The following is a 12,299-nucleotide window of genomic DNA, read 5'->3' on the forward strand; positions in this document are numbered from 1 at the left end:
CAGATCATATGTGCATGAGGTGGTGACATGGCACTTGGGGTTCAGAATTGGCCATCAGGCGTGTAACTTCTCTGAAGCTTCACTCTGACTCTTTGGTCAACTATGGGCTAGATAATCATAAAATATTGCTAGTTTACAGGAAGTGAATTTGAGGACAGGAAATTGAGTTAATAACCAGCGAATATCTTTTTGTTTCTTTTGAATTAGTTTAATTTTTAAACATTTATTTTATTTATTTTTGTCTGCGTTGGGTCTTCATTGCTGCATGCGGGCTTTCTCTAGTTGAGGCGAGCGGGGGCTACTCTTTGTTGCGGTGCACGGGCTTCTCATTGCTGTGGCTTCTCTTGTTGCGGAGCACGGTCTCTAGGCGTGTGGGCTTCAGTAGTTGCAGCACACAGGCTCAGTAGTTGTGGCTCACAGGCTCCAGAGCACAGGCTCAGTAGTTGTGGCGCACGGGCTAAGTTGCTCCACGGCATGTGGGATCTTCCCAGACCAGGGCTCGAACCCGTGTCCCCTGCATTGGCAGGTGGATTCTCAACCACTGCGCCAGCAGGGAAGCCCCTAGTTAATTTTTATCAAAGTAATACATGTTCAAAGTACAGATATACTAAAGACATGTAATGAGAAATAGCTTTTCTTACCCCATCCCACTCCATTCTAGGAGTAATCACTTTCAACTTGTAAAATTTCCTCTGGTATGTGCTTTCATATTTTCCATAATGTGCTTTTACTACTATTTCTTGGTGTATGAACTTTAGACATTATCTTTGACATCCTACATATATCAAAAAGGAATTACCTCTCTTACACATCCCCACCCCACTTCCTCTTAATATAATCATTTCAATTAGGAATTGTGTTCATCTAGTAACACAAATTCCAAAACATTAGCTCCAATTAGCAGTTTATTTTTCTCACAAAACATGAAGTTAAGGGCTCATTAGGAGACTCCAAGACGTCATCAGCAGTCTAAGATCCTTCTTCCTTTCCTTTTTTCCAGGTTTACCATGTATTGCATCCTCATGGCGACAGAATTGTCCCACTACATCAGGCATGGCAATCGTATTCCTGGTGAGGGAGCCTGGGAAGGGCAAAGGGCATACAGTCTGTGTCTCCTTGAAAGGGCTTTCCCAGAAGCCTTACGCAGCAGCTTCTATTAAAATTCCATAGGTCATCATAGTTTCACATGACCACCCACACCTGCAAGGGAGGCTGGGAAATGTTCTTCAGCTGAACACACGTCTGCCCCCAAGTCAACACCCATAGTCTCTGCCACAGTAGTGTGCTATGCTATGCTTCCTTTTTTGTGCATTCTTTTGTTTTTCCTGGAGTTAATAATGGCCTCACCTTTTGCTTATATTTATGTATATCTGTTCATTCTCAAATGTGATCTATCAGTATCATTTTGTTCCCTGGTGACCTACCTCCAGGAATCCTCCATCCTCCTGGTACAAATTAGCCTCGGGCCTCTCTAAGACTGCTGCATCTATCCTCTTGGACTTTATTGTCTTTGTGTTTCTCTGTTTTCTGAGTCCCATTGTCTTATCTTTCTTGGTTAATTCCCTCCTTTTGCTAAAACACATCTTTGAGTGGATTCCAATGACAGAATACATGGGATGCAAAAATGTTGAGTCTTTGTATGAAAATAATTGCATTTTATCCTGGTATTTGATAAATCGTACGAGTTGGTATACAATTATCAGTTAGAGATCTTTCTTTTTTTTGTTTTTTGTTTTTGCGGTTCCTGGGCCTCTCACTGTTGTGGCCTCTCCCGTTGCGGAGCACAGGCTCCGGACGCACAGGCTCAGTGGCCATGGCTCACAGGCCTAGCCGCTCCGCGGCATGTGGGATCTTCCCGGATCGGGGCACGAACCCGTGTCCCCTGCATCAGCAGGCGGATTCTCAACCACTGTGCCACCAGGGAAGCCCGAGATCATATTTTATCTCAAAACTTTATAGCTCCTACCTTCTAGTGTTGCAGTTGATAAGTGTATAATAAATCTATTAGCAAAGTTTCATTATTTAGAAAGAAGAGGACCTTCTACTAGTGGAAGTTTTTAAATTATTATTATTACTATTATTCACAACAATTCAGTGAACATTTTTTATTGACTGATTGATCATATCCTCTGTGCTACTTGTTAGAAGGGACATACAGCAGTCCCTTGGCTAGGCTATAGTAGAGTTATTCAATCAAACTCCAATCTAGGTGTTGCTGTGAAGGTATTCTGTAGATGTGGTTAACATCTACAATCGGTTGACTTTAAGTAAAGGAGATTATCTTTGATAGCGTTGGTGGGTTTGTCCATTCAGCTGAAGAGCAAAACTGAGTTTTCCCTGAGGAAGAAGAAATTTTGCCTGATAACTATAGAATGAGCTCCTATCCACCTGCCCTATGGATGTCAGACGTACCAGTACTCATAATCACATAAGTCAAGTTCTTGTAATACATTTCAATATATATGTTAAATATGCCATTGGTTCTGATTCTCTAAAGAAGCCAGACTGATAAAGCTCTCAATGACCTCAGAATCTAGAAAAGTGGTTAATAAGAGAAGTAAAAGATAAATTATTATAATAATTTTTCTCTTATAAATTTAAATGTAAGATTATAGTAAAGAAAAGTAGATGATTCCGAAATTGAAGAATTACTCTTGAGAAGTAAGATATTATTAAGTTGACATGAAGCAGAAGGTTCAATTGGGAATGTAGAGAATTTTTGAAAGTAGGGGAATTACACAAAAGCCTTTGCTAAATTCATGTATAAACCTTTATCAGATCATTAAGAGGAAAATAACGAAGGATTGCCATAGTTAATCAACAAAAACTAAACAATGTCAAAATATTTCACCTCTAAAAGCATAGAATCATTAAATGGTAAGTTATAGTTAAAATTTAAGATAACATGATTGTTTTAACTCCTTAATTTTCACGTGATGAAATGTGAAGCTCAATTTATTTAAAATTGAGCCCTGACGACTAGTCAGCCCTGTCCTGTCTGAAAGTCTGCCCTTTAGGATATATTCTCCTAAAAGTTTCCTCATGGTGTGTCTATTTGTTCTGTTTCTATATCCACAGATTTCTTCCCTTCTTTCCAGAGTCTGTCATCCAAATTCATACAGTAAGCAATAGTTGCAAAAAACTTCCCCATATATGATTTCATTTGTCTTAGTCCATTTGAGCTGCTGTAACAAAGTACCATAGACTGGGTGGCTTATAAACAACAGAAATATATTTCTCACAGTTCTAGAGGCCAGGGGTTCCAAGATCAAGGTTCTGACAGATTCTGGGTGTGGTGAAAGCCTACTTCCTGCTGCAGACGGCCGTCCTCTTTCTGTGTCCTCAGGTAGCAGAAGGGGCAAGAGAGCTCTCTGGGGTCTCTTTTACAAGGGCACTAATCCCATGCATGGGGGCTCCACCCTCATGACCTGATCACCTCCCAAAGATACTCCCTTCTAATACCATCATATTGGGGGTTAGGATTTCAACATATGAATTTGGGGAGGGACGCAAATATTCAGTCCCTAATTTGCCCAACTGTCCCCTGAAAAACCTTGGGCTTAGAGATGTCATTTGGTTTACATGACATCTATCAGCCAGTTTTGTGGCCACATTAACATCAAAAATGGACTCCAAATCGTATTTGCAACCCATGCTTGTAGTTTGCCACATTGCTTTGGTTAACCGACTGAACGAAACTCACTGAATGAGTACTTGTACTCAGTGAGTAGAAACTTGTTTCTTTTTTATGACATCCTATAAGAACTATAGGTGGGATTTTCTTTCTTTTCTTTTTGTTTTTCCTAAGTAGGGACTCATGTCCTTGTCCACTTAAATCACCTACACTAATCACCTCAGATTTTCCATGGCTGCCATAAGCATAAAACAACTGGATTTCTGGAACTTCTGAGGGAGAATCAAATGTCTTTTCATAGCCCCTCAAGACTGTGCCCTTGCAGCAGGCGTTTTCCAGGTGGCTGAGTAGGCACGTTCAGCTTGGTTTTCATTGACTTTTGACGATATGTCCTGATACATATTTCAGTAAACTATAGGAATAGTCAACCATTTTTTATGTACACATAATCCCATATGCTTTGACCTAACAGAACACTGAAAGAGGTAGCATAGGTACTGTTAACTGTCCTCTCAGGTGTCATCCCAGTGTCCATCCATGTCCAGTAGGGCCTGTCCAAGACCACTGGCCCAGGAACCCATGTTATGTTTGCTGTGGAGGTCTGTTTATAACCAAACCTGCACTTAACTACACAGGATCATCACCTCGGCTGCTGTCTTAGGAAAGATTTGCCAAGACTACCACATCCCTTCAGCTGCCATTTGCAAATGCTGTTAATCACAGCCCAGGGAACAGAACATCTGAACCTTTGGTGAAGCACGTTTCTTTACTTGCTTCAGTTTACTTGCTTACGCTGTTTCCAGTAAGTGGATCTAATCCTCGCTTAACGGACAACCCCTAAAGGGCCGTTTATTGAATTACAAATGTTGAAAAACTATGGTTATTTGTAAATGAAAAAGTAGACTTCATTTATTTACGTTGTTCCCTTTTCTTAAGAGTTTTTTAAAAATTAATTAATTAATTAATTAATTTTTGGCTGCGTTGGGTCTTCGTTGCTGTGCACGGTCTTTCTCTAGTTGCGGCGAGCGGGGGCTACTCTTTTGTTGCTGTGCGCAGGCTTCTTATTGCGGTGGCTTGTCTTTTTGCGGAGCACGGGCTCTAGGCACACGGGCTTCAGTAGTGTGGCTCACGGGCTTTAGACCGCAGGCTTAGTAGTCGTGGTGCACGGGCTTAGTTGCTCCGCGGCATGTGGGATCTTCCCAGACCAGAGCTCGAACCCATGTCCCCTACGTTGGCAGGCGGATTCTTAACCACTGCGCCACCAGGGAAGCCCCTTCTTAAGAGTTTTAGGAATCATTTCTGGAGACAGCATATTTTACAACAAAAAGCAGGGTAATTCTCATCCCAAGCACATAAGTTTAATTCCTAGTACAGCAATTGATAGCTCTCAGACCTTGGGTTCTTTGCCTCAGCGATCCTGTGTGTTCATGCTTAGCCTGATAGTGGTGACGTCTGTGTTTTTGTATTTGGTGCAGATGAAATGGTGCATATTTGTAAAGTGCCTGGCAAAATGCCTGGCTTATACTCATATGTAGTAGATGTGAGTAGATACTCATAAGCAGTGTTTGTTAATAACCCCACCGTAGGCGTTCCTGGCCTTATGCATAATGAGAAGATGGGAGAGAGAACCATCAATCCATCACTGTATCTCTTACCAGTGGAACTGCCCTTTCGTGCACCTCCCAGAGATTATCATATACGTATTCCTCTTAGAGATCTTGTCATCTATAGCTGATAAGATGTCTATTACGTACACGCAGAAGTGTGTGATGCCTTCATATGAAAACGTAGAAAATAGACTGTGTCACAAATACGTCCATGAAGGTAAGGTTCTGTTTTAGGAGGCTGGTCTCTTCTCTTGCACTCTGACCTTGGATGTGGGAGTGTTAGGATAAAGATGGCATTATGCTTATTGTTGTCATAAATACAGAATAGATATTAAATTATGGTAAAAGTGTAACTTTAATAGTTGAATTTCCCAAGAGATTCTTTTCCCTTCCATAACATGGCATTGGCCGCAGTCACATTGGTGTCCCTTTTCTCAGGGAAGCATTTCGTTCTCTTTCCGCACACGTTTGTTGACTACCTCCTGCGCTGTGGGCGCGTGGGTACGATGAAGGTGGCTGGGTTACAAAGATGAATAGGATACCATTCTTGCCCTCGAGAGTTTTTTAGTTTGCTAAGAGAGACAAATTGAAGAATAGAAGGTTACGGTGCAACTTAGACGTGAAACAGCAGAGATGTATCACGGTTTGCTCAAGCTGCTGCTTACCGTCTCCTGGCTCAGCACAGCTCTTCCCACCTCTGTGTTTAGGGTCCTTACTGCGGGAAACAAGGGACTGTTAACACTATGGAAATTGGCAAAGACTGCAACAAATCTGGGCTTTTTTTTTTTTTTTTTTTTGAGAGCTGGTTGTGAAACATTTACCAGCACATCACTCAGTGTCTATAAACTGTAGAGAGGAGAGAAGGGATTACTTTGTCTTGGGGCGTTTGGGGAAGCCACAAAAGAGTGGTGACATTTTGACCTTGTAGGATGGGGTGGGAACGGGCCAAAGGAGAAGAAAGATGGATGAAACTTTGACAGGGCCCAGAGATTGCAGGAGGAAATCCCAGGTCATATTTGCCTTGGAGGTGATGACAGCTGAAGGCAAATGCAGTCGTGAGAAGCTTCTGTTGAAGGTGATAAATAGATATGCCTTGGGATTTAACTCCCGTGATATTTTATGGTAGCAGCCCTGGGTAGTTTCCTGTGTCCTGGGGCTGAGGGCATACCTAGGTCAGGAATAGGTACAGTATTTCTTGAAGTGAACCAGCGTCCTTTGGCACTGGGATAAAATGCAGATTCCCAGGCGCCTCCTCAGACCTATTGATCAGATTCCCTTGGAGTAAGAGGCCCAGGGATTGGTATTTTTCACAATGTCCTCAGAGGTTCCTTTGCACAGTTAAGTTTGAGAACCAGTATTTCAAGGGCGGGTACATCGGTGGTTCTCAGTTGGGTATGATTTTGCCCTTGGTGTTGTCTGGAGACATTAGGGATTGTCATGACTGTGGAAGGGCTCCTGGCATCTGGTGGGCTGAGGCCAGGGATGTTGCTAAACACCCCACAGTGCCCAGCACAGTGCCCACCACAGAGAATGACCTCACCCCAAATGTCAGTAGTGCTGAGGTTGAGAAACCCTGGTCTAGGTCATAATCAAGGGCTCTGTGGTAAATACAAGAGGAGGACTGAGGTCAGCTTGTGTCACTAGGTGGTCCCTTAACTTGCTAAGGTAGCGTGGGGGGTTGGCGGCTGGAACGGGGCTGCAGACCTCCAGGTCCAGATACTGGGCTGCCAAGTTTTCACAGCGCTGGGCACAGCTGACATCTATTGAACCCATACAGCTGACACACCTGAAGCTGCCCATTCATTATTTGCTAAGTTGGGTTTTTTTCCCCTCTCTGATACCAACATTTTTTCTTTCTTGAATTATTCTCACAGAATTTTGGCCACTTCTTTGGGAAAAAACTATATCACTGGTGCTACACAAAGTAGTCTTTGCTCGGCTTGCACTTTTTGCCACCCAAAAGGCAGGTTCCCACTGAGATCATATTGGTTAAGAGTTGAAAAGAGTTACTGTTTACAGGAAACTAAGAAAACAAACTTTGGAAATGCTTTTTTTTTTTTTTTGGTTGGGTCTTCGTTGCTGCGTGCGGGTGTTCTCCAGTTGGGGTGGCTGTGGTTCAGGGGCTTAGTTGCTCCGCGGCTTGTGGGACCTTCCCAGCCTAGGGCTCGAACCCATGTCCCCTGCATCGGCAGGCGGATTCTTAACCACTGCGCCGCCAGGGTAGCTCTGGAAATGCTTTTTAAGTGTGGATTTAAGTTTGCTAAGAAGCCAGCTAGCTCTCCTCCCATCCAGCTGAGAGGATGTCCGGTTCGTCCCTTTTAATAAGTTCACCAGATCAACCTTGTAGGTAAGGTGAACCTTAGTGAAAGGTAGACACACTTCTTTAAAATTTTTTTCTTCTTAACCAAACATCAGTGCCTGTTTTTCTAATAACAATTTTATTTAAAATTGTGCCTCGGGCCGTCACTAGTTAAAGATACTTGTTCATTTGCCGTGTTTCAGCAGATTTGTGTGCACGTTCCCATTAAGATTTGTGCTTCTTAGATGGCTATAGAGTTCATCTGTATGGAAATGAGGTGGGTGACACCCTCCTCCCCCGAGTGCTGGTTTCAGTTCAGGTGTTCTGAGTAACAATTTGGTTTCCTCCCCAGTGTTTGGGGCAAGATACCCTTTTGAAAATCCGTCTGATCCCTGAGTGTGCGCTTTTCTGGCTGAAATCATTCTGCCCCTTCCAAATGCTTGCGTGCTTTCAGGGAGCTCTTAAAAGGCCAGGCCTTAAGCTAGTTAAGCTTTGAGCAGACCCAGAGCTGTGAGATAAGAATAGAACGCATCTTTTACTTCGGGAGCTCAGCTCGGAGACTGTTTCCAGCTGCCTCCAATCCTTGAAATCCTGAAAGCTCTCGAATCCTCGCGGAGACAGCCCCTCCGGCTCCCAGGGCCCACCCCCTCCTCCTGATTGGCGAGACTCCTCCGGGGCCCCAGCCAGCCACCTACGACGTCTCTGAGACCCGATTTGAAATAAGAGCCAGGCGGTCCTCGCTTCCCTGCGCCCGACTTTTCATAGGCTAGGAAGCAAAGCTTGAGAAACTTGACGTTGTCTTGGGCAGAGTGCGTGTAGCAACAGATCAAAGAAAAAGAGGAAGAAAACGTGCTCCCAGCTGCCGGGGGATCTCGCTGAGTTGCTTTTGTCTTGCGGGCTTCTGTTGGGTTTGGTGTTTCCCCCTGGAAGACCGCTGCGTGGGCTTCGAGGCGGCTCGCTCCCTGCCGGATGGGTGATGGAAGTCTAAACATGAGGCAGGTGAGCTCCGGGAGGCTGCACGGGTGGGTGGAGAGGGAGGGCGCCGCTTGGGACCCCTGGGATGTGACTCCGGATGAGCAGATGCCTGGCCGAGTCCTTCCATTTGGCGGAAAGACGGGGCTGCATTTTCCTAAAGGAACCCAAGAAGCAGATTTCCTGAGGTTCCCCCCACCTCTCTCCATGGGAATTGGTGATGTCAGGCAGTCATTGTAAAGGGCTTAAGAGCGGTTCTTAGAATATGTAAATCAATTCCAGTTTGCAGCGGCTGGAAGTTATTGTTCAGGATCTATCTCGAGCTCTGAGCCTCTCTCCTATGCTTTGGGTGAGAATAAAGACAACTGAATATCCTGAAAAAGAATTACACGGGGCCTCGTATCTCATTTTGGCTTCCCATCCTGAGCACTTACTGTGTTTATGGCTGAGAAGGCGGAACCAGCCCGAAATTAGCACAGACAGTCCTTCCAGAAAAATGCAGATTTGTTTTTATGTTCTAGCAGTTTTGAAACTGTTATTGCTTCTGGACGTGCGAAGACAGCCCTGAAAGTAGTGAGCTGAGAAACGGCTCGGGGATGACTTCCATGAGTCTTTGAAAAGGCTTCTAAACCAGCAGCTTCTTCTGTGGCTGCGGGGCATGGTGATAAAATTCCTTATCAGCCCAGGCCGAGGTTTATAGCTTTGCCAGTAAGAAAAGAAAAAAGTGAGTGTACCAAGCTAAGAAAAGGGTGTGATTTATAACTCAGCCAAAGTTCTAGAAGAATCTTATGTCAATATTTCAGTATCAAGATCAGTACTCATATAAAGGGCTGAAAGGCTGGAAAAACATGCTAGTAGGCTGACAAGGGCAGAGAATTCCAAGAGGAGCGATACTGCCCTTGCCAGCTCTTAGTAAATGTGGGTGGGAAAAGTTAGCATCCATATTACCACCAGACAAGCTCTGCACTTTCTTCTTCTAAGTGGGTTGGGTGCTGGCCACCCTGTGCGATTTGGGCGAAGTGATTTGCATAGGAAGCAAACTTTGCGTTTAGGGGCTGGGGCGAGGGGGTTAGAACTTTCTGTCCGTTTCCTGCAGCCTGGGGAGGTGAAGCAGAGCCCTCACCGTACGCGCAGGTTTTGAAAAGACCCTCTGCCTCTGGCCCCCTCACCTGCTCGCTAAGCAAGTGTGCTTGGCGAGTGGTAGTGAGCGCAGAAAAGCACGCTTATACCGGCAAGTGCTGTGTGTGTGTGTTTCCAGTCAATTGCTCTTGCCTTGCTGGAGACTGGGCCCCTGATCAGTTTCAGGTTCTGCAAACTTATTGGTCTGACCCCATACTTTTTACGAGCAATCCGATGGGATGGGGAAAAGAAGCGAGAAGCCTAAATGGAAAGGATTTAGCAAAAGGAAAAAGAGGAACGCAAAACATTTTTGACAAAGGTCCTTGGCTGGAACAAAGAAAGTCATTTGATCCAGCGCGGAGCCACCTGTCCTCTCGGTGGTGTCTGAGCTCACTTTTCAGAATCTCTGTTCCCACACGATTCCTCTGGAATGGAGGCACTCCCTGTGCCTGATGCCAGAGGCGTGCTGTCCCGAGCTTGGCATGATTTTTCTCATGCCTGGCTCCTTCTGGCATTCATGTGAATTGGAATTCAGCCCGGTAGTGAAGTTTTAAGGGTACACATGGAGTAACTCCTTAGTCATTTAATGAATGGGCAGCTTTTCTTTTTTTTTTTAATATAAATTTATTTACTTATTTATTTTTGGCTGTGTTGGGTTTTCGTTGCTGCGCGCGGGCTTTCTCTAGTTGCAGCGAGCGGGGGCTACTCTTCGTTGCGGTGCGTGGGCTTCTCACTGTGGTGGCTTCTCCTGTTGCGGAGCATGGGCTCTAGGCGCGTGGGCTTCAGTAGTTGTGGCGCGTGGGCTCAGTAGTTGTGGCTCGCGGGCTCTAGAGCTGAGGCTCAGTACTTGTGGCGCACGGGCTTCGTTCCTCCGCGGCTTGTGGGATCTTCCTGGACCAGGGCTCGAACCCGTGTTCCTTGGATTAGCAGGCGGATTCTTAACCCCTGCGCTACCAGGGAACTCCCAGCAGCTTTTCATCCCACAACTCTGTATGTCCAATAAGTTTTTTGGCCTGTGCAGTCCTTGAAAAGAGGGTGGGCTAGGGGTGGGATGGGAGGTGGGAAAAAAAGGAGGGGGGAAGAGTCATGGCCCATCCAAAGAATCTGGGCAGTCCAGCGTTTCAGGAATCTGACACGTTGTTCCGCAACAGCCAGAACAAGAATGTGGAGGGGAAGGAGATGGTGGAGTTATTGACTTGGATTAATCCTAACCTGATTTGAGTTTCTCTTGGGGGAAAACTTGCATCCAGGTGGGGTGAATTGCACCCACCAGCCAATTTGTCATCTCAGCCCGGCAGCCCCAGCTGGATTTGCAGGGTTAACTATCAAACAGGTCCATGTGTCATCAGCTCAGCAGTGAAATCCAATCTCTTCGCTGAGGAGTGATCCGTCCCTAGGGCTGCACAAATGCTGAACAATGGCGTGGCAGCCGAGAGACCCCCGCCCCTGACTAGCCACAGCGGGTAGCCAGAAGTGGCCTGCAGAATTAGAAAGCTGCCTGGCTGGCGATGAGGTTCAGAGGGGTTTTGCCTTCTGCTAGGTGCAGAGGGATAGTATTCTTTGAGTGTTCCTAAGGTCACGCTGAGTTAGGCCAAAAGAAAAGGGTGAACCCTATTTGCCTTTATCAGGAAGTAATTTTAAAGCGTGTGCCAACCTTTCTCTGCCCTCTGATCATAAGTGGGAAACTTCTGAAACTTCCTTGAGAAGGAATTTGCTGTGTTCCCAGGCAAAGGAAAGGCATGGCCACCTGTTCTAGCAGCCCAGCCAAAAACAACAGGTTTGCCTGTGGCATTCCCACAACTGCAAATATCCTGAAATAGCACACCACCCATTGTCCCTACAAATAAGAACGAATAATTCTTTCTCTCGCCGGGGAAAAAAAAAAATCAGGTTCTTCAGACAAAATTGCCTACCAGATATAGTTTGTGCTTTTAACATCCTGATGATTTTAAAAAACACTCCAAGAGAAGAGGGTACTCACTCTATTTCTGATGGACTGAAACATCCTTGCAGTCGCCTTATAGCGCGAAGGGAAAGGAGAAGGCGGTGAGCCAGCGCTTTAAGCAGCTGCTAAATTCTTCCAAGGCTAGGATGTTGCTGTTACGAGGAAGCTGTGACTCAGTTTGATTTCGCCCGTTTTGCATTCTTCAGATTGGAATTAAAATGCCCAAGGACATCTGGTTTAATAATGAATGCCTTTGTATTAATCTTTCCTTTGAGGATTAGAAAGTCCTTTACGAACATGATCTATTTATTCTCTGCCACATCCCCAGGAGAGAATGAGGTGGCATTTTGATCCTCATTGAACAACTGGTGAGGTGAAGGCGGAGAAAGTTGAAGTATAGAGATACACAGCAAATTAGGTACAAGTCTGAGATGAATACTACCCACCCAGATTCTGTACAGGCTCAGAATCAACAGTGAATCTAGGGATTAAAAGGGAACTCTCTTACAGCTTCCCCTTTCTTATTCTGTAACCAGCATATGGTGTTCCAAGTATGTTTTATGTTTTCCTTCATTTGAAAGTCAAGCGTGTAAAAGTGTAAAAGGCATTTCTGTTCTCATTTGTCCCAACACTGAGATGAGGCAGCTTTTATGACACCAACTAGAAAGATACTGAAACTAACCGGCCATTTCACCAGACATTGCAGGGTTTTATTTAAGTTTT

At 45.0% G+C, this 12,299-nt stretch overlaps 1 protein-coding gene across 6 annotated transcripts in view; it reads left to right on the plus strand.

Annotated features, from left to right (window-relative positions):
* MID1 (midline 1) overlaps positions 1-12,299 on the plus strand; it is a 636,259-nt gene that overhangs the window by 447,888 nt on the left and 176,072 nt on the right. For 2 of the 6 annotated variants that reach the window (XM_067724018.1, XM_067724017.1), the window contains exon 1: positions 8,097-8,539. The exons of 2 other annotated variants lie outside the window; for them this stretch is intronic. The gene's annotated coding sequence lies outside the window, so the exon portion shown is untranslated. Of the gene's footprint in view, positions 1-8,093; positions 8,540-12,299 lie in introns of those variants that run through there. 2 more of the 6 variants (XM_067724019.1, XM_067724014.1) reach the window with 2 other exon arrangements.

The sequence above is a fragment of the Pseudorca crassidens genome, chromosome X, assembly GCF_039906515.1.
Source record: "Pseudorca crassidens isolate mPseCra1 chromosome X, mPseCra1.hap1, whole genome shotgun sequence".
NCBI lineage: Eukaryota > Metazoa > Chordata > Mammalia > Artiodactyla > Delphinidae > Pseudorca > Pseudorca crassidens.